This window comes from Oncorhynchus kisutch, linkage group LG15 (assembly GCF_002021735.2).
Source record: "Oncorhynchus kisutch isolate 150728-3 linkage group LG15, Okis_V2, whole genome shotgun sequence".
Lineage (NCBI taxonomy): Eukaryota > Metazoa > Chordata > Actinopteri > Salmoniformes > Salmonidae > Oncorhynchus > Oncorhynchus kisutch.
In genome coordinates, this window is record NC_034188.2 from 65,945,744 (window position 1) to 65,967,667 (window position 21,924).

The window sequence follows — 21,924 nt, forward strand, 5'->3', positions numbered from 1 at the left end:
TACGGTAGATCTATCCTCGAATGAGTGATACAACACTTCATCTTTATTTTGGTCGTTGACTACAGCAGAGCAGACAGGCAAAGTCCTCTCAGTTTAAGGATCATGTAAGTAGTCCTTAAGTGGTCCTCTCTCCTTAGTAAAAACATGTTTTGAGGACATCACCACTTGCCTCATCAGCGAGTCTAGCCTCAATCCCACACGGAGAGGAGCGGAAGAGGCTCAGGATACAGGCAACACGCTTTAGGAATAGGACACCTTCAGCAAAATTCAACAGCAGAGTCTATAGCTAGCTGAGCCAGTTTGTTATATGTTAGCCCCTGAGCTAGCAGCCTGATGGCCCCATTCTCTAAACCCAGCAGCAGGAGCCTCTTGGTGGGCAGCACAGCCAGGCTGGTGAGGGTTCTACGAAAGTTCTCCAAGCTGAGCTTGGTGATGCTGGCTGGGCTGGCAGAGATGTTCATCATGTAGTACACCCTTATCTTGTTGGCCACGGTGCCTGCCACGATCTCTTCCCCGTACAGGTCGAAGGCATGGACCGGGTTGGAGGGTCACTTGTACTGGTGGAGGGGCTTGTGTTCCAGGTCTTTCCACACAGTCAGAGTGTGGTCAGTGGACAAACTGATGACCAGGTTTCCCTCAGCAGCCCACAAAACACACACGAGACCACAGTCAGAGAGCATCATGTGTGTGTGTGTACACTCACAAACACCCACACCAACCCCAACCCACGCTCACACGCGCTCACCCTGACATAACTGGATTAGAAAGAGCACTTGTATATTCTTTGCCAGGACATGACACATTTTTATTTTATTTAACCTATTTAACTAGGCAAGTCAGTTTAGAACAAATTCCTATTTACAATGATGGCCTACCAACAGGCAAAAGGCCTCCTGTGGAGACGTGGGCTGGGATTCAAAATAATAAATAAATATAATATAAATATAGGACACATCACGACATGAGAGAAAACAACACTACATAAAGAGAGACCTAAGACAAAAACATAGCAAGGCAGCAACATATGACAAGACAGCATGGTAGCAACACAACAACATGGTAGCAACACAACAACATGGAAGAAACACAACATGGTAGTAGCACAAAACATGGTACAAACCGCACAAAGGGCAAAAAGGTAGAGACAATAATACATCACACAACTGTCAGTAAGTGTCCATGATTGAGTCTTTGAATCCAGAGATGACCAGTTTACAGAGGAGTATCCAATGCAGTGATGTGTGCTATGTATAAGGAGCATTGGAGGCAAATCTGATGGCCAAATGGTAAAGAACATCTAGCCGCTCGAGAGCACCCTTACCTGCCGATCCATAAATTATGTCTCCGTAATTTAGCATGGGTAGGATGGTAATCTGAATCAGGGTTAGTTCGGCAGCTGGGGTGAAAGAGGTGCGATTACGATAGAAGAAACCAAGCCTAGATTTAACTTTAGCCTGAGGCTTTGATAAGTGCTGAGAGAAGGACAGTGTACCGTCTAGCCATACTCCCAAGTACTTGTATAAGGTGACTGACTACCTCAAGCTCTAAACCCTCAGAGGTAGTAATTACACATGTGGGGAGAGGGGCATTCTTCTTACCAAACCACATGACCTTTGTTTTGGAGAACAAGGTTAAGGGCAGAGAAAGCTTGTTGGACACTAAGAAAGCTTTGTTGTAGAGCATTTAACACAAAATCCAGGGAGGGACCAGCTGAGTATAAGACTGTACCATCTGCATATAAATGGATGAGAGAGCTTCCTACTGCCTGAGCTACATTCTTGATGTAAATTGAGAAAAGCGTAGGCCAAGGATCGAAAATTGGGGTACACCTCTGGTGACAGGCAGCGGCTGAGACAGCGGATTTTCTGACTTTATACACTGTAGTCTTTGAGAGAGGTAGTTAGCAAACCTGGCCAAAGCCCCCTCAGGAGAGACCAATACTCCTTAGCCGGCCCACAAGAATGGAATGGTCTACCGTTTCAAAAGCTTGTCCAAGTCAATAAAAATAGCAGCACAACATTGCTTAGAATCAAGGACAATGGTGACATCATTGAGGACCTTTAAAGTTGCAGTGACACATCCATAACCTGAGTGAGTGGAAACCAGATTGCATACCAGAGAGAATACTAGACATCAAGAAAGCCAGTCAGTTGATTATTGACAAGTTTTTCCAGCACTTTTGATAAACAGGGCAAAATAGAAACAGGCCATTAACTATCTCCCTCTTTAAATAAAGAATGAACCGTGGCTGCCTTCCAAGCAATGGGAACCTCCCCAGAAAGGAGAGACAGGTTAAAAAAAGTTGGCGATAGGCAGAGTAATCCATAAATATTACAGCAATGAGGAGTCTGGGTCATCTCTGGATGGACCAGTGAGACTCAGTATAGCCTTTATAATGAGTAACTCCTGTCCATATTTACCTGAACTTGAGCCTCTAAAGCCAGAGACACAATCCTTGACCCCACCAATCAGGGTTAAGTCAAGTTTGCTCAGCTCTAGTGCTTTGTTGACTGCTTCTGAACAAACCCTCTGGGTACAACTGTCACTTGACTCACGTTAACATTTCACCACCACCACCAATATGGAACAGCAGAATAAAACAGTAAGCTGCAACTCTGCCTCGTGTTTATCAGCTGACTGACTGCTGAACATTTTAGAGCCCTACATACTCCCTTGAGAGGAACATGTGAAGGACTGACTGGCCAGAGATAGTGGCTGCGCCTGAAATGACATCCTATTCCCTGTATAGTGCACTACTTCTGACCAGGGCCCAAAGGGAGAGAATATAGTGGCATTTGGGATGCAGACAGCATGTCTAACAGCAGAAACATGTTGATGGGAAAAGGGCCATTATGTAACAAAGCTCCGCAGGCCAAATAACTGACTGTGTGAGAGAGTGGGAGCAGTCAGTGCTAGGATACAAGGTTCACTTTATATCCCTCAATATCCATTGTTTATGCCGCTGGTGAAATCCAATAGCTAACCACAGTAAAAAAGAATTACTATTCAACAGGAACATGAATCCGTATTGATTTGAAACCACTGCTCTAGCAATAGTCAGTGTGAAATTACCAAAAAACATGCACCTGCAGACACTGAACACACACCTACCTCCCCCCACACACACCTCTTAATCTGCAGGATGTCTCAGCATCAGGCCTGTGCGTGCGTCTAGCAGCACGATGAAGCCAGAGGAGAAGCCTGCTGCCACAGTGCGCCCTCCAGGGCTCTGCAGAGGATACGTTCATTAGAGTTACCAGCCTCAGAAATCAGCAACTAACTGCAGCAATTATAAATTCAAATCAGCAATTAATGAGTAGGTTTGTCCAAACATTTGACTGGTACTATATATAAATTATATTTATGTTCTATATTTAAGGGAAGAGCATTGACTCACTCTGGCATGTCAGGCAGGCAATGAATAGGAAGATTAGAAGCAATAGGAAAAAGCTATTCTATTCCATAACACTGATAAATAACATGGGATAATAAGTCAGAAAAGCATGGTACCGCCCCAAATGGCACCCTATCCCTTACATAGTGCACTACTTTTGACCAGACCACTAGATTAGCATAAAAAGGATGGAGACTAAACAGGGGAGTGAGCAGGGGAGTTTTTCTCTGGGTTTGGTAGGTACCTGCAGGCGTGGGTCGATGAAGTGGAGGAGAGTCTGCACTGCCAAACACTACACTACAGTGAGGAGCAGGCATGGTGGTCACTGCTGTGATGGCGATCTTCCCATCCAGGGCCTCATAGTAGCAGATCTGTTCACCTGGACACACACGGGAAGAGCAGAGCTTTATTTCATACTTTATGCATGTTCGGAAGCTTTCACATTTTATTTACCTAATTTCTTATTATAATTAAATATGTAGTGGAATTAAAATAAAATCACTCAGTTAAATGAAAAACATTCTGTGTACTCCAACAAAACAGAAGCAGAGTCAACTCAACAGGTCTCCTCCCCACTGACCTGTGAACTGGTCCCAGAGGTGCACGGTGGCGTCACAGCTGACCACCTCCTTGAGCGCCTCCAGATGGCTAACACAGACTTCTTATGATCCGTGTAGGTCAGCCTTGGCTCCACTTCCAGTGTCCCGTCGCCGTGGTTATAGAGGGGCCACAGCTTCACTGTTTTGTCCGTGCTACCAGACTGGAAGTATTCCTCCCCAGCAAGTGGAGCCAAACACTGAGCCATGCCCAAATGGTCCAGGAAGCTCTGCAGGCGGATCTGGTGGAAGTCAAAGTAGGGATCCTGCTGGTTGAGACCGATCTCATACTGCCAGCAGGCCAGCCAGTTGCCCTGCAGGGAGAAGCCACCGCGAGGGAGCTCCTGTTTCAGAGCGCTGTCCTCTGGGGTAGGATCCACCACCCAGGAGGAGGAGGAGGAGGAGGAGGAGGAGGAGGGGGGGCCTAGGGATAGAGTGGTGAAGGTGGAGGCAGACGAGATGACAGGCTGAGTATGACTAGGCCGGGGATGGCTCCAGTTGTCTAATGAGCCCAGGATGGGGCTCCCACCCCCCGGCTCAGAGTCCCGGGCCTCCTGGATGTGGTTGCCCACCAGATGGCTGCCAAAGGTGCCTGACTCTGGGAGAGTGTCTGAGCCCAGGGGCGTGGAGGAGTAGGGGGCAGGGAAGGGGCGGCCCACATGGCATCCCAGACCAGGGGAGGGGCCAATGGAGGAAAAAGGGGGAGGCTGCTGGGGGGGTGGCATCAGGACTGCCAGGACTCACCCTGGAGTGGTAGGACTGGGCCAACCTCCAGACCAGCTCGTGGTTGGAAACCAGCTTATGAATCGCTACATCTCCTGGGAGGGCCAAAGGACACAATGCTTTGACAACCATCAAGAACATGCAGTTGAAGTCGGAAGTTTACATACGCCTTAGCCAAATACATTTAAACTCAGTTCTTCACAATTCCTGACATTTAATCCAAGTAAAAATTCCCTGTTTTAGGTCAGTTAGGATCACCACTTTATTTTAAGAATGTGAAATGTCAGAATAATAGTAGAGAGAAAATCATTTATTTCAGCTTTTATTTATTTCATCACATTCCCAGTGGGTCAGAAGTTTACATACACTCAATTAGTATTTGGTAGCATTGCCTTTAAATTGTTTCACTTGGGTCAAACATTTCGGATAGCCTTCCACAAGCTTCCCACAATAAGTTGGGTGAATTTTGGCCCATTCCTCCTGACAGAGCTGGTGAAACTGAGTCAGGTCTGTAGGCCTCCTTGCTCGCACACGCTTTTTCAGTTCTGCCCACAAATTCTCTATAGGATTGAGGTCAGGGCTTTGTGATGGCCACTCCAATACCTTGACTTGGTTGTCCTTAAGCCATTTAGCCACAACTTTGGAAGTATGCTTGGGGCCATTGTCCATTTGGAAGTCCCATTTGTGACCAAGTTTTAACTTCCTGACAGATATCTTGAGATGTTGCTTCAATATATCCACATAATTTCTCTCCCTCATGATGCCATCTATTTTGTGAAGTGCACCAGTCCCTCCTGCAGCAAAGCACCCCCACAACATGATGTTGCAACCCCCTTGCTTCACGCTTGGGATGGTGTTTTTCCGTTTGCAAGCCTCCCCCTTTTTCCTCCAAACATAACGATGGTCATTATGGCCAAACACTTCAATTTTTGTTTCTTCAGCCAGAGGACATTTCTCCAAAAAGTACGATATTTGTCCCCATGTGAAGTTGCAAACCGTAGTCTGGCTTTTCTATGGCGGTTTTGGAGCTGTGGCTTCTTCCTTGCTGAGCGGCCTTTCAGGTTATGTCGATATAGGACTCACTTTACTGTGGATATAGATACTTTTGTACCCGTTTCCTCCAACATCTTCACAAGGTCCTTTGCTGTTGTTCTGGGATTGATTTTCACTTTTCACACCAAAGTACATTCATCTCTAGGAGACAGAACATGTCTCCTTCCTGAGGGGCATGATGGCTGCGTGGTCCCATGGTGTTTATACTTGCGTACTATTGTTTGTACAGATGAACGTGGTAACTTCAAGCGTTTGGAAATTGCTCCCAAGGATGAACCAGAGGTCTACCATTTTTTTTCTGAGGTCTCTGCTGATTTCTTTTGATTTTCCCATGATGTCAAGCAAAGAGGCACCGAGTTTGAAGGTAGGCCTTAAAATTCATCCACAGGTACACCTCCAATTGACTGAAATTATGTCAATTAGCCTATCAGAAGCTTCTAAAGCCATGACGTTTTCTGGAATTTTCCAAGCTGCTTAGAAAGGCACAGTCAATTTAGTGCAACCTAAGTGTATGTAAACTTCCGACTTCAACAGTGTAAGAAACATATAGAATTCCGATTTTAAGTTTGTATGCATTTAAAAAATTGTTTGTGCACACGTGTGTCTCACCTATGAAGGCAGTAGAAGGGGATGTGGGAGGCGTATGCCATCTCAGGGTTAAACATGGCCTGCAGCTCCTCCAGAACCCCCAGCTCACACGTCACCTCTGACCCCTCCGCCGTACACACATCCAGCAGGGTGCATTCTCCCACCTCCCTGCAGGGGGAACTCTCCATCTGCGCCACACAGAGGACATCTCAATGGAATAAAAAATTTTAAAAAACATACGTTAGGAGACTGAGCTCACATCAAAACTGACATATTTTAATTTCCTGGCTTTTAACCAGCCTAACTTCACTTAAAATGTTTTTGTGTTAATATATACCATGTCAGAATGCCTACCTTCCAGTAAGGCCAGTGTTTCCCTGTCCCTGTAGGCACTGCAGCAGGGAGAAGACAGTGAAGAAGCGTTTCAGGGTTTCTACCATGTGTTGCTGCACCATCTCCCTACCGATGCGCAGACAGATGAGTCATCAGGCGGAGGGTCTTCAGACACACAGCCGAACGTGTCTGCACGCCACTGGGGAATCTGAGGACAGAACACGGAGTGGCAGATTCAATAGAACACTGTTTAACATTATACCCCATGTCTATTTCATTTCAATGTAACACTATGAATTTATGTGGGAAATAATGTTTCCTTGCATGTTTCAGTCTCCAAGGTCTGATGTTACACTGAACAAAAATACAAATATGTAAAGTGTTGATCCCTCCTTTGCTAAGATAATCCATCCACCTGACAGGTGTTGCATATCAAGAAGCTGATTAAACAGTATGATCATTACACAGGTGCACCCTGTGATGGGGACAATAAAAGGCCACTAAAATGTAAAATGTTTTGTCACACAACACAATGCCACAGATGTCTCAAGTTTTGAGAGAGCGTGCAATTGGCATGCTGCCTATAGGAATGTCCACCAGAGCTGTTACCAGAGAACTGAATGTCCATTTCTCTAACATAAGCCGCCTCCAACGTCATTTTAGAGAATTTAGCAGTAAATCCAACAGGCCTCACAACCATAGACCATGTGTAACCACACCAGCCCAGGAGCTCCACATCCAGCTTCTTCACCTGCGGGATCGTCTGAGACCAGCCACCTGGACAGATTATGAAACTGTGGGATTGCAAAACCGAAGAAATTCTGCACAAACTGTCTCAGGGAAGCTCATCTGCATGCTTGTCGTCCTCACCAGGGTCATGACCTGACCGCAGTTCGGCATCGTAACCGACTTCAGTGGGCAAATGCTCACCTTCAATGGCCACTGGCAAGCTTGAGAAGTGTGCTCTTCACAGATGAATCCTGGTTTCAACTGTACCAGGCAGATGGTAGACAGCATGTATGGTGTCATGTGGGCGAGCGGTTTACAATGTCAACGTGCTGAACAGAGTGCCCACGGTGGTGGTGGGATTACGGTATTGGTAGGCATAAGCTACGGACACTGAACACAATTGGATTTTATCGATGGCAATTTGAATGCACAGAGATACAGTGATGAGATCCTGAGGCCCATTGTCGTGCCATTCTTCCGCCGCCATTACCTCATGTTTCAGAATGATAAGGCACAGCCCCATGTCGCAAGGATCTATACACTATTCCTGGAAGCTGAAAATGTCCCAGTGCTTTTTCGGCCTCACGCATTTCTGTTTTAACCCTGTAACCAGGCGTTCATCCAAATAGACGTTCATCCATAATAAGTCGAATTTCAAAGGTAAACTTTGAGATCTTGTTGAGTTGTTAGTACGTACAGTGCCATTCAAAAGTTTGGACACACCTACTCATTCAAAGGTTTTTCTTTATTTTTACATTGTAGAATAATAGTGAAGACATCAAAACTATGAAGTAACACATATGGAACCATGCAGTAAAAAATAACAAAATTAAAAATTATATACTTCACATTTTTGATTCTTCAAAGTAGTCACCCTTTGCCTTGATGACAGCTTTACACACTCTTGGCATTCTCTCAAACAGCTTCACGAGGAATGTTTTTCCAAAAGTCTTGAAGGAGTTCCCACATATGCTGAGCACTTGTTGGCTGCGTCTCCGTCCCTCTGCGGTACAACTCATCCCAAACCACCTCAATTCTGTTGAGGTCAGGTGATTGTGGAGGCCAGGTCATCTGATGCAGCACTCCATCACTCTCCTTCTTGGTCAAATAGCCCTTACACAGCCTGGAGGTGTTGGGTCATTGTCCTGTTGAAAAACAAATGATAGTCCCAATAAGCGCAAACCAGATGGGATGGCGTATTGCTGCAGAATGCTGTGGTAGCCAGGCTGGTTAAGTGTGCCGTGAATTGAATTCTAAATAAAAAATCACTGAGTGTCACCAGCAAAGCACCCCCACGCCATCACACCTCCTCCTCCATGCTTTACGGTAGAAACCACACATGTGGAGATCATCCGTTCACCTACTCGGCGTCTCACAAAGACACAGTGGACTCATCTGACCAAAAGGACAGATTTCCACCGGTCTAATGTCCATTGCTTGTGTTTCTTGACCCATTTCATGTTGAAATGTATCTGTTACTTGAACTCTGTGAAGCATTTATTTGGGCTGCATTCTGATGTGCAGTTAACTCTAATGAACTTATCCTCTGCAGCAGAGGTAACTCTGAGAGTCAGTTTCATGAGAGCCAGTTTCATCATGGTGCTTGGTGGTTTTTGCGACTGCATTTGAATAAACTTTCAAAGTTCTTTACATTTTCCGGATTGACTGACCTTCATGTCTTAAAGTAATGATGGACTGTAATTTCTCTTTGCTTATTTGAGCTGTTCTTGCCATAATATGGACTTGGTATTTTACCAAATAGTGTTATCTTCGGTATACCACACCTACCTTGTCACAACACAACTGATTGGCTCAAATGCATCGAGGAAAGAAATTCCACAAATCAACTTTTAACAAGGCACACCTGTTAATTTAAATGCATTCCAGGTGACTACTTCATGGAGCTGGTTGAGCGAATGCCAAGAGTGTGCAAAGCTGTCAAGGCAAAGGGTAACTACTTTGAAAAATCTCAAATATAAAATATATTTAGATTTGTTTAACACTTTTCTGGTTACTACAGGATTCCATATGTGTTATTTCATAGTTGATGTCTTCCCTATTATTCTACAATGTCGAAAATAGTTTTTTTTAAACAGGTGCCATTAATACAGGTAACGAGTGAAGGACAGAGGAGCCTCTTAAAGAAGAAGTTACAGGTCTGTGAGAGCCAGGAATCTTGCTTGTTTGTAGGTGACCAAATACTTATTTTCCACCATAATTTGCTAATAAATTCATAAAAAATCCTACAATGTGATTTTCTGGATTTTTTTTCTCATTTTGTCTGTCATAGTTGAAGTGTACCTATGATGAAAATTACAGGCCTCTCATCTTTTTAAGTGGGAGAACTTGCACAATTGGTGGCTGACTAAATACTTTTTGCCCCACTGTACATATGAGATGAGTAATGTAGAATATGTAAACAAAGTGGCATAGTTTAAAGTGGCTAGTGATACATGTATTACATAAAGATGCATTAGATGATATAGAGTACAGTATATACATATACATATGAGATGAGTAATGTAGGGTATGAAAACATTATATTAAGTAGCATTGTTTAAAGTGGCTAGTGATACATTTTTTACATCAATTTCCATTATTAAAGTGGCTGGAGTTGAGTCAGTGTGTTGGCAGCAGCCCCTCAATGTTAGTGGTGGCTGTTTAACAGTCTGATGGCCTTGAGATAGAAGCTGTTTTTCAGTCTCTCGGTCCCTGCTTTAATGCACCTGTACTGACCTCGCCTTCTGGATGATAGCAGGGTGAACAGGCAGTGGCTCAGGTGGTTGTTGTCCTTGATGATCTTTATGGCCTTCCTGTGACATCGGGTGGTGTAGGTGTCCTGGAGGGCAGGTAGTTTGCCCCCGGTGATGAGTTGTGCAGACCTCACTACCCTCTGGAGAGCCTTACGGTTGATGGCGGTGATACAGCCCGACAGGATGCTCTAGATTGTGCATCTGTAGAAGTTTGTGAGTGCTTTTGGTGACCAAATTTCTTCAGCCTCCTGAGGTTCACGACGCTGTCTGAGTGGGTGGACCAATTCAGTTTGTCTGTGATGTGTACGCCGAGGAACTTAAAACTTACTACCCTCTCCACTACTGTCCCATCGATGTGGATAGGGGGGTGCTCCCTCTGCTGTTTCCTGAAGTCCACAATCATCTCCTTTGTTTTGTTGACGTTGAGTGTGAGGTTATTTTCCTGACACCACACTCCGAGGGCCCTCACCTCCTCCCTGTAGGCCATCTCGTCGTTGTTGGTAATCAAGCCTACTACTGTAGTGTCGTCTGCAAACTTGATGATTGAGTTGGAGGCGTGCATGGCCACGCAGTCGTGGGTGAACAGGGAGTACAGGAGAGGGCTCAGAACGCACCATTGCGGGGCCCCAGTGTTGAGGATCAGCGGGGTGGAGATGTTGTTACCTACCCTCACCACCTGGGGGCGGCCCGTCAGGAAGTCCAGTACCCAGTTGCACAGGGCGGGGTCGAGACCCAGGGTCTCGAGCTTGATGACAAGTTTGGAGGGTACTATGGTGTTAAATGCTGAGCTGTAGTCGATGAACAGCATTCTCACGTAGGTATTCCTCTTGTCCAGATGGGTTAGGGCAGTGTGCAGTGTGGTTGAGATTGCATCGTCTGTGGACCTATTTGGGCGGTAAGCAAATTGGAGTGGGTCTAGGGTGTCAGGTAGGGTGGAGGTGATATGGTCCTTGAGGGACTAGCCCTCAAAGCACTTCATGATGACGGAAGTGAGTGCTACGGGCGGTAGTCATTTAGCTCAGTTACCTTAGCTTTCTTGGGAACAGGGACAATGGTGGTCCTCTTGAACCATGTGGGAACAGCAGACTGAGATAAGGATTGATTGAATATGTCCGTAAACACACCAGCCAGCTGGTCTGCGCATGCTCTGAGGGCGCGGCTGGGGATGCCATCTGGGCCTGCAGCCTTGCGAGGGTTAACACGTTTAAATGTTTTACTCACGTCAGCTGCAGTGAAGGACAGTCTGCAGGTTTTGGTTGCGGGCCGTGTCAGTGGCACTGTATTGTCCTCAAAGCAGGCAAAAAAGTTATTTAGTCTGCCTGGGAGCAAGACATCCTGGTCCGAGACGGGGCTGGTTTTCTTTTTGTAATTCGTGATTGACTGTAGACCCTGCCACATACCTCTTGTGTCTGAGCCGTTGAATTGTGACTTGTTTGATTGCCTTGCGGAGGGAATAACTACACTGTTTGTATTCGGTCATGTTTCTGGTCACCTTTCCCTGGTTAAAAGCAGTGGTTCGCGCTTTCAGTTTCACACGAATGCTGCCATCAATCCACGGTTTCTGGTTTGGGAATGTTTTAATCGTTGCTATGGGAACGTCATCGTCAATGCACTTTCTAATGAACTCGCTCACCGAATCAGCGTATTTGTCAATGTTGTTGTTGGAAGCAATGCGGAACATATCCCAGTCAACGTGACCGAAGCAGTCTTGAAGCGTGGAATCAGATTGGTCAGATCAGCGTTGAACAGACCTGAGCGCGGGAGCTCGTTGTTTTAGTTTCTGTCTGTAGGCAGGGAGCAACAAAATGGAGTCGTGGTCAGCTTTTCTGAAAGGAGGGCGGGGGAGGGCCTTATATGTATCGCGGAAGTTAGAATAGCAATGATCCAAGGTTTTACCAGCCCTGGTTGCACAATCGATATGCTGATACAATTCAGGGAGTCTTGTTTTCAGATTAGCCTTGTTAAAATCCCCAGCTACAATGAATGCAGCCTCAGGATACGTGGTTTCTAGTTTGCAAAGAGTCAAATAAAGTTAGTTCAGGGCCATCGATGTGTCTGCTTGGGGGGGGAATATATACGGCTGTGATTATAATCGAAGAGAATTCCCTTGGTAGATAATGCGGTCGACATTTGATTGTGAGGAATTCTAAGTCAGGTGAACAGAAGGACTTGAGTTCCTGTATGTTGTTGTGATCACACCACGTCGCGTTAATCATAAGGCATACGCCCCCGCCCCTCTTCTTACCAGAAAGATGTTTGTTTCTGTCGGCGCGATTCGTGAAGAAACCAGCTGGCTGCACCGATTCCGTTAGCGTCTCTCGAGTGAGCCATGTTTCCGTGAAAAATCCTTGTTGTGAAGAGACATTGGCTAGTAGTATGCTAGGGAGTGGTGCGCGATGTGCCCATCTCCGGAGCCTGACCAGAAGACCGCTTAGTTTCCCTCTTTTACGACGTCGTTGTTTTGGGTCGCAGGCTGGGATCCATTCTGTTGTCCTGGGTGGAAGGCAGAACACAGGATCCGCTTCGTGAAAGTCATATTCCTGGTCATACTGATGGTGAGTTGACATTGCTCTTATATTCAGTAGTTCCTCCCGACTGTAATGAAACCTAAGATTACCTGGGGTACCAATGTAAGAAATAACACGTAAAAAAAATATATATACTGCATAATTTCCTAGGAACGCGAAGCGAGGCGGCCATCTCTGTCGGCGCCGGAAGTTAACATCCTTGTGATGTTTCTACAACTTGGAGTCCACCTGCAGTAAATTCAATCTACTGGACATGATTTGGGTTTCCTGAGTGGCGCAGCGGTTTAAGGCACTGCATCTCAGTGCAAGAGGCGTCACTACAGTCCCAGGTTCGATTCCAGGCTGTATCACATCGGCCATGATTGGGAGTCCCATAGGGCGGCGCACAATTGGCCCAGCATCGTCTGGGTTTTGCCGGGGTAGGCCGTCATTGTAAATAAGAATTTGTTCTTAACTGACTTGCCTAGTTAAACGATTTTCCCATGATGTCAAGCAAAGAGGCACTGAGTTTGAAGGTAGACCTGAAATACTCCCACAGGTACACCTCCAATAACTCAAATTATGTCAATTAGCCTATCAGAAGCTTCTAAAGCCATGACATAATTTTCTGGAATTGTCCAAGCTGTTTAAAGGCACAGTCTACTTACTGTATGTAAACTTCTGACTCACTGGAATTGTGAAACAAACATATTATTGCACTTATAATTCACTGTAATAATTGTTGGAAAAATTACTTGTGTCATGCACAAAGTAGATATCCTAACCGACTTGCCAAAACTATAGTTTGTTAAAAAGAAATGTGTGGAGTGGTTGAAAATCAAGTTTTAATGACTCCAACCTAAGTGTATGTAAACTTCTGACTTCAACTGTATATAATCCCTGATTTAATAGGGATATCCTCATTTAATAGGATCTCTATCATAAAGCAGTAAAATGTATTTTTAAGTGTAAACTGGTTGATCGTTTCATATTTCAACCAGGACAATAGATAGTGTGGTTACTTGGTGTTTTCTGTAATATAGTATGTAACAACTGTTACAGCAACCTCTCTCAGTATTTGAAAATCCTGTCCTTTCGGTGCCAACTATCCATCAATTACTCACCAATGTAGCAGATGGTGAGCAGCCGGAGCTGATTCCTGGCCACATATCGAGACGTCACTGTGGGTCCAAGCTTTGCAGACAGCCATCTAACGGTCTTGCAGACCGTGTCTGCAGGGAGAAATCAGTTATCAGTGTTATACAGTCAACACAAGAATAACAACTGATATTCTCGGCACCCAAAACCAAATCTCTCACTAATCAATTTGGGTTCTGGACGAAAATGCTTTGCAATCTCTCCTAACAAAATCCACCACCTCTGCCAAAGCCCAATCCCAGTGGGGGGTGAGATATCAAACACAGTGAGCATCTAAAACATGAAATCTGCTGCCATGCCCGATCATGTGGGGGTAAAGTTCAGTTCAGCATTAATTTGTCCTAGCCTGGGTAAAAAAAAATGTTTGTGCTAAAATTCACTCCAAAATTGTTTGGCATAAGACAGAGCACTTTACTCCTACCTACACGTACAAATGACCTTGACTAGCCTGGACCCTGTACATTGACTCAGTACCGGTACCCCGTGTATAGAGCCTCATTATTGTTAGGTATGTTATGTGTGTATGTATGTATGTATGTATACTACTGTTCAAAGTATGTGTACTACCGTATACGTACTACCGTTTAGGGTCACTTATAAATGTCCTTGTTTTTGAAAGAAAGCACATTTGTTGTCCATGAAAACATTAAATTGATCAGAAATACAGTGTAGACATTGTTCATGTTGTAAATGACAATTGTAGCTGGAAATGGCAGATTTTTTATGGAATATCTACATAGGTGTACAGAGGCCCATTATCAGCAACCATCACTCCTGTGTTCCAATGGCACGTTGTGTTAGCTAATCCAAGTTTATCATTTTTAAAGGCTAATTCATCATTAGAAAACCCTTTTGCAATAATGTTAGCACAGCTGAAAACGGTTGTTCTGATTAAAGAAGCAATAAAACTGTCCGCCTTTAGACTAGATGAGTATCTGGAGCATGAGTATTTGTGGATTCGTTTACAGGCTCAAAATGGCCAGGAACAAATGACTTTCTTCTGAAACTCGTCAGTCTATTCTTGTTCTGAAAATGTACTGCTAACCTACAAAGCATTACATGGGCTTGCTCCTACCTACCTTTCCGATTTGGTCCTACCATACATACCTACACGTACGCTACGGTCACAAGACACAGGCCTCCTCATTGTCCCTAGAATTTCTAAGCAAACAGCTGGAGGCAGGGCTTTCTCCTATAGAGCTCCATTTTATGGAATGGTCTGCCTATCCATGTGAGAGACGCAGACTCGGTCTCGACCTTTAAGTCTTTATTGAAGACTCATCTCTTCAGTAGGTCCTATGATTGAGTGTAGTCTGGCCCAGGAGTGTGAAGGTGAACGGAAAGGCACTGGAGCAACGAACCACCCTTGCCATCTCTGCCTGGCCGGTTCCCCTCTTTCCACTAGGATTCTCTGCCTCTAACCCTATTCTAGGGACTGAGTCACTGGCTTACTGGTGCTCTTCCATGCAGTCCCTAGGAGGGGTGCGTCACTTGAGTGGGTTGAGTCACTGACGTGATCTTCCTGTCTGGGTTGACGCACCCCTTGGGTTGTGCCGTGGCGGAGATCTTTGTGTGCTATACTCGGCCTTGTCTCAGGATGGTCAGTTGGTGGTAGAAGATATCCCTTTAGTGGTGTGGGGGCTGTGCTTTGGCAAAGTGGGTGGGGTAATATCCTGCCTGTTTGGCTCTGTCCGGGGGTATCGTCGGATGGGGCCACAGTGTCTCCCGACCCCTGTCTCAGCCTCCAGTATTTATGCTGCAGTAGTTTGTGTGTCGGGGGGCTAGGGTCAAGCTGTTATATCTGGAGTATTGAACCCTGACCTGTTCACCGGACGTGCTACCTGTCCCAGACCTGCTGTTTTCAACTCTCTAGAGACAGCAGGAGCGGTAGAGATACTCAATGTGATCGGCTATGAAAAGCCAACTGACATTTACTCCTGAGGTGCTGACCTGTTGCACCCTCTACAACCACTGTGATTATTATTATTATTTAACCCTGCTGGTCATCTATGAACGTTTGAACATCTTGGCCATGTTCTGTTATAATCTCCACCCGGAACTGCCAGAATAGAACTGGCCACCCCTCATAGCCTGGTTCCTCTCTAGGTTTCTTCCTAGGTTCTGGTTTTTCCTAGTCACCGTGCTTCTACACCTGCATTGCTTGCTGTTTGCGGTTTTAGGCTGGGTTTCTGTACATAACTTTGAGATATCAGCTGATGTAAGAAGGTCTTTATAAATACATTTGAAATATATTTGATCCCTCCCCATTTTCCCCTCTGAAACAGGTATCTTCACAGCACCAGTGAAAGGAGTATAGGACTTCAGATTCACACCATGGGCAGGGGCTCTGCTTTGCTGGGTGTGAACTTGTATAAAGATGAAAAAACTCCACAGCAACAACGAACCCATTTCCAACGCCGTGGTTCTCCACTGAGGGACGTGGTGTACATGAGTCTCCCTGCGGGCTATGAACTTCCAGTCACTACACCACCTTCCTGCTCTTCCCATTGTGAAGTGAATGCCATGAACGCTGTATGATTTAGCCTACGGACATAACCGACAGCTTCTCTGTATACTGGCATAATAGTGTCTAATGAAGACACTGTACTTAGTTCTTTCTTCAGCAAAGACCAGAGATCATATGATAAGCACATATTCAGTTTCTAACCTAATAATAAAACATGCAATCATTATATTTTCCTGTCATGAATGAGTTCTATAATTCAGAGAATAATTCTAACAGATCTAGAGCATATGGTTATGGTTCTGGAGCTCAGAGCAGAATTCTAGAATCAGACTGCAGGAGTGACATGAGTGGTTAGATGTTGATATCCTCTCACTCAGATAGGCTTATTACACACTCGGCTAAACTCACATCTACCCACTCGCTCTCATACTCACACATACACACAGTGTGGTTATGATATGTTAGTAGAATCTCACCTCGAAGGATCTTCTGCTCTTTTTCCTCCTCCTCCTCTGACGGGTCATGCTCTTTCTCCTCCTCCTCCTCTCCCACCATGTCTTTCTGTGAGTCCTCCAAATCCATGCCATTGATAAACTCACCCTCCAGGGTGGCCACTGTCTCCTCTGTGCAGCCACATAACGTCAGTTCTAGGCTGGGACCACTGCCCTCCCATGTCCCGCTCTCCTTCCATTCCTCAGTCTGTCTCAGTCTCTTCCTCCAGCTCCTCTCCCTCGCTGGCCTGCTTCAAGACCTGGCTGCTGTCAGCTGACTTCAGACTGGTTCAGTCCCAAGTGGAGTCGGCGTCTCCGATAGAGACCTCGCTAGTGCTGTCCTTGTCGCTCAGTTTCCCCAAGCTCAAAGACTCCAGGTCCTGCTCGTTGCCTCCTACTGGTGAGTTCTGACACTGCAGTTTTCCCCCAGTAACTCCCCTGCTCCATTGTTGACGTAGAAGCCATTCTGGAAGTCCTCGCCCTCTGAGAGGAAACACCTGGTCGTTGAGGCTGACACCTGAGGAGTAGTCCATCAGCCCTGGATCTCCCCCCACCCCTACAACCCCAGCCCCTCCACTGCCCCCACCACCTTCCCACTCACAGAGCCTGAGGATGGCCTGCCTTACTGGTAGTCCTCCTCCTCCTCTCCCAGGTCAAATGCCCCTCCCCTCAGGTCTTTGCTGGCCTCCCTTTGGGGCCCGAAGCCCGAGCTGCTGCTCTCAAAGCCAGAGATGATCTGGAGCACATGTGGCAGGAGGCTGGACAGGAAGGCCTGCAGACCCAGTCTGACAATCAGCTGCAGAACCAAGCAGTCTTTGTAGAGGTAGAAGCAACCTCTGAGGCCCCGTGAGATCTAGTACACACTGACCAGGGGCTTCAGAAGATACTTGGTCGCGGGCCCTATAGACATAGTAGGTGATGTCTGACAACACTGAACCACCGGCGCCTACAGACCCACCCAGACCCAGGCCTCCTACAATACTGCCTGCCCACCTCCGTAAGCCACTGCTGCTGCAAGGGCCTCTTTGGTCATCTCATAGGTAAAGTCCAGCTGCTTGTCTCCTTTGTTCAGCCTGAACTTGGACCGCCTGAGGTCCTGGAACCTCCCATATGGCACAGTGAAGTCCACCATCCAAGGCAGGACAGGGTGGTAGTTAGGGTCTCCCTCCCGCCATCCAGCTCCATCAGGTAGCGGAAGTTGCTGACTCTACCATGGACCCAGTCCAGGACCAAGGACTTGAGCTCATCAAAACAATCTCTGCACAGCCTCTTATCACAGTCACACCTGGTCCCTCACCTTGAAGCTTCTTGGGACTTTTCCCTCTGTAACATAGCAGTCAGCCTCTCTGTCCTCCCCCAGCTTTTCATAATGGGCCAGGGTGACCTTGAGGTGGCTGCAGAGCTGCTCGTCCACCGCTATGTTCTGCAGGGAGAGCGCTCCACAGGATAGCCCCGACGCCTGACAGGCCCGCAACGCGATCAGTAACTGGTAGAGGATGAACCGCACTTTGGCATGGCTGTTGGCCAGCTTGGCTGGGCTGTAGCTGGCGACGTCGTGGAGTGAGTACTGGGTGTAAGGGAGAACCACGTAGAGCATCTCTGCTGACTCCAAATCAAATCAAATGTATTTATATAGCCCTTCGTACATCAGCTGTTATCTCAAAGTGCTGTACAGAAACCCAGCCTAAAACCCCAAACAGCAAGCAATGCAGGTGTAGAAGCACGGTGGCTAGGAAAAACTCCCTAGAAAGGCCAAAACCTAGGAAGAAACCTAGAGAGGAACCAGGCTATGTGGGGTGGCCAGTCCTCTTCTGGCTGTGCCGGGTGGAGATTATAACAGAACATGGCCAAGATGTTCAAATGTTCATAAATGACCAGCATGGTCGTATAATAATAAGGCAGAACAGTTGAAACTGGAGCAGCAGCACGTTCAGATGGACTGGGGACAGCAAGGAGTCATCATGTCAGGTAGTCCTGGGGCATGGTCCTAGGGCTCAGGTCCTCCGAGAGAGAGAAAAAAAGAGAGAATTAGAGAGAGCATATGTGGGGTGGCCAGTCCTCTTCTGGCTGTGCCGGGTGGAGATTATAACAGAACATGGCCAAGATGTTCAAATGTTCATAAATGATCAGCATGTTAGAATAATAAGAAGGCAGAACAGTTGAAACTGGAGCAGCAGCACGGCCAGGTGGACTGGGGACAGCAAGGAGTCATCATGTCAGGTAATCCTGGGGCATGGTCCTAGGGCTCAAGTCCTCCGAGAGAGAGAAAGAAAGAGAGAAGGAGAGAATTAGAGAACGCACACTTAGATTCACACAGGACACCGAATAGGACAGGAGAGGTACTCCAGATATACAGTGCCTTGCGAAAGTATTCGGCCCCCTTGAACTTTGCGACCTTTTGCCACATTTCAGGCTTCAAACATAAAGTTATAAAACTGTATTTTTTTGTGAAGAATCAACAACAAGTGGGACACAATCATGAAGTGGAACGACATTTATTGGATATTTCAAACTTTTTTAACAAATCAAAAACGGAAAAATTGGGCGTGCAAAATTATTCAGCCCCCTTAAGTTAATACTTTGTAGCGCCACCTTTTGCTGCGATTACAGCTGTAAGTCGCTTGGGGTATGTCTCTATCAGTTTTGCACATCGAGAGACTGAAATTCTTTCCCATTCCTCCTTGCAAAACAGCTCGAGCTCAGTGAGGTTGGATGGAGAGCATTTGTGAACAGCAGTTTTCAGTTCTTTCCACAGATTCTCGATTGGATTCAGGTCTGGACTTTGACTTGGCCATTCTAACACCTGGATATGTTTATTTTTGAACCATTCCATTGTAGATTTTGCTTTATGTTTTGGATCATTGTCTTGTTGGAAGACAAATCTCCGTCCCAGTCTCAGGTCTTTTGCAGACTCCATCAGGTTTTCTTCCAGAATGGTCCTGTATTTGGCTCCATCCATCTTCCCATCAATTTTAACCATCTCCCCTGTCCCTGCTGAAGAAAAGCAGGCCCAAACCATGATGCTGCCACCACCATGTTTGACAGTGGGGATGGTGTGTTCAGGGTGATGACCTGTGTTGCTTTTACGCCAAACATAACGTTTTGCATTGTTGCCAAAAAGTTCAATTTTGGTTTCATCTGACCAGAGCACCTTCTTCCACATGTTTGGTATGTCTCCCAGGTGGCTTGTGGCAAACTTTAAACGACACTTTTTATGGATATCTTTAAGAAATGGCTTTCTTCTTGCCACTCTTCCATAAAGGCCAGATTTGTGCAATATACGACTGATTGTTGTCCTATGGACAGAGTCTCCCACCTCAGCTGTAGATCTCTGCAGTTCATCCAGAGTGATCATGGGCCTCTTGGCTGCATCTCTGATCAGTCTTCTCCTTGTATGAGCTGAAAGTTTAGAGGGACGGCCAGGTCTTGGTAGATTTGCAGTGGTCTGATACTCCTTCCATTTCAATATAAGATTATAATATAATCTTTTTGTATCCAAATCCGGCTTTAAACTTCTTCACAACAGTATCTCGGACCTGCCTGGTGTGTTCCTTGTTCTTCATGATGCTCTCTGCGCTTTTAACGGACCTCTGAGACTATCACAGTGCAGGTGCATTTATACGGAGACTTGATTACACACAGGTGGATTGTATTTATCATCATTAGTCATTTAGGTCAACATTGGATCATTCAGAGATCCTCACTGAACTTCTGGAGAGAGTTTGCTGCACTGAAAGTAAAGGGGATGAATAATTTTGCACGCCCAAATTTTCAGTTTTTGAATTGTTAAAAAAGTTTGAAATATCCAATAAATGTCGTTCCACTTCATGATTGTGTCCCACTTGTTGTTGATTCTTCACAAAAAAATACAGTTTTATATCTTTATGTTTGAAGCCTGAAATGTGGCAAAAGGTCGCAAAGTTCAAGGGGGCCGAATACTTTCGCAAGGCACTGTATATGTAAGTGCTTAAAATACTGTATAATGCTGTTATTTCGCAATTAAAGTTGACCCCCTCCAAAAATTGTACGCAATTAACTGGAACGATACCTGAAATGACTTTGTGATACCCCCTACATGGTCTTCATGAAAGAATCCTGGGAGACTAGTTGGCAGCCTGGGTCCCTTGCCAGCCTGTAGCTCAGCTTGCTTTTCCTCAAGCCCTGGATGCGCACACGGGTCCAGCCAGGAGGCAGCTTCACTAGGGAGCGCTAGTGGTAGGTGCGAATCTCAGGCTCTCTGGCACTCTCTGAACGGGCACAACGGATGCCCCACCTCTCCCTTAGGCCCATCACCCAGCGGGTGGGGACCAGGGCCACCAGCTCTTGAGGCCGGGCCCTGGACTCAGCTGCCAACGGTCCAACCCTAGGTCCTTCCCTACAGCCGACACTAGCCACTCCATGGTAACCTACTCATCCAGGTCTGACAGACTGTCCTCCCAATGGCTCCCTCCAGCACAGAGGAGGACTCTCTCACTCTTCCATTGAAGGAGGAAGTGTCTGACGATGTTTCCTGCGAAGACATTTGAAATAGAATATCAATTATCAAGTTGCATTACAATTCTAAACAAAATTTTGGTAAGATGAACCTGTTAACGGTTTAACGGTTGAAAAAAGAAATACAAGTCTACATAGAAACAAGACTCTTTAATTTTACACTAAACCAACAAGCGAGCTTGTCAAGGGGTGGTGCTGCTGACATGAATGATAAGCTGCTACTACTTATCATCTACCCATCTACCCTGTTGCCTATTCTGCTTGTCAAAAATACAATTAATCAAAACAAAACCACTATTGGTCACTGACAGACTCCACTTTTCCAAGCGCATACTTCACCATTTGACACCTCAAACAGTTTCCCGCATATGCATCCTTACCACAGATAACGTTAGACCAATGAGAATTAGAACACCTTTGCCCTAACTCAACAACCGCATCCCAACAAGAAGCGATTCATTATCATTTACACACGTATCCTCCACTCCAATTTTCGACAATATTCTTTTTGTTCCAGTTTTCGATTTTACTGTTGTCCATTCAGAACATTCGTCTTCACCAAATTTACTTTGACGCTCTGCTTAATTCTAACTCAATCACTTCCTCGCCAGAGAAGAAGCCATTCAATACTTCTGTGT

At 45.8% G+C, this 21,924-nt stretch overlaps 2 pseudogenes; both read right to left on the reverse strand.

Annotated features, from left to right (window-relative positions):
• Positions 1-17,702, reverse strand: LOC109904855 (WD repeat-containing protein 81-like; annotated as a pseudogene).
• LOC116352876 (WD repeat-containing protein 81-like) lies at positions 17,519-21,314 on the reverse strand (annotated as a pseudogene).
• Positions 21,315-21,924: the final 610 nt, after the last annotated feature.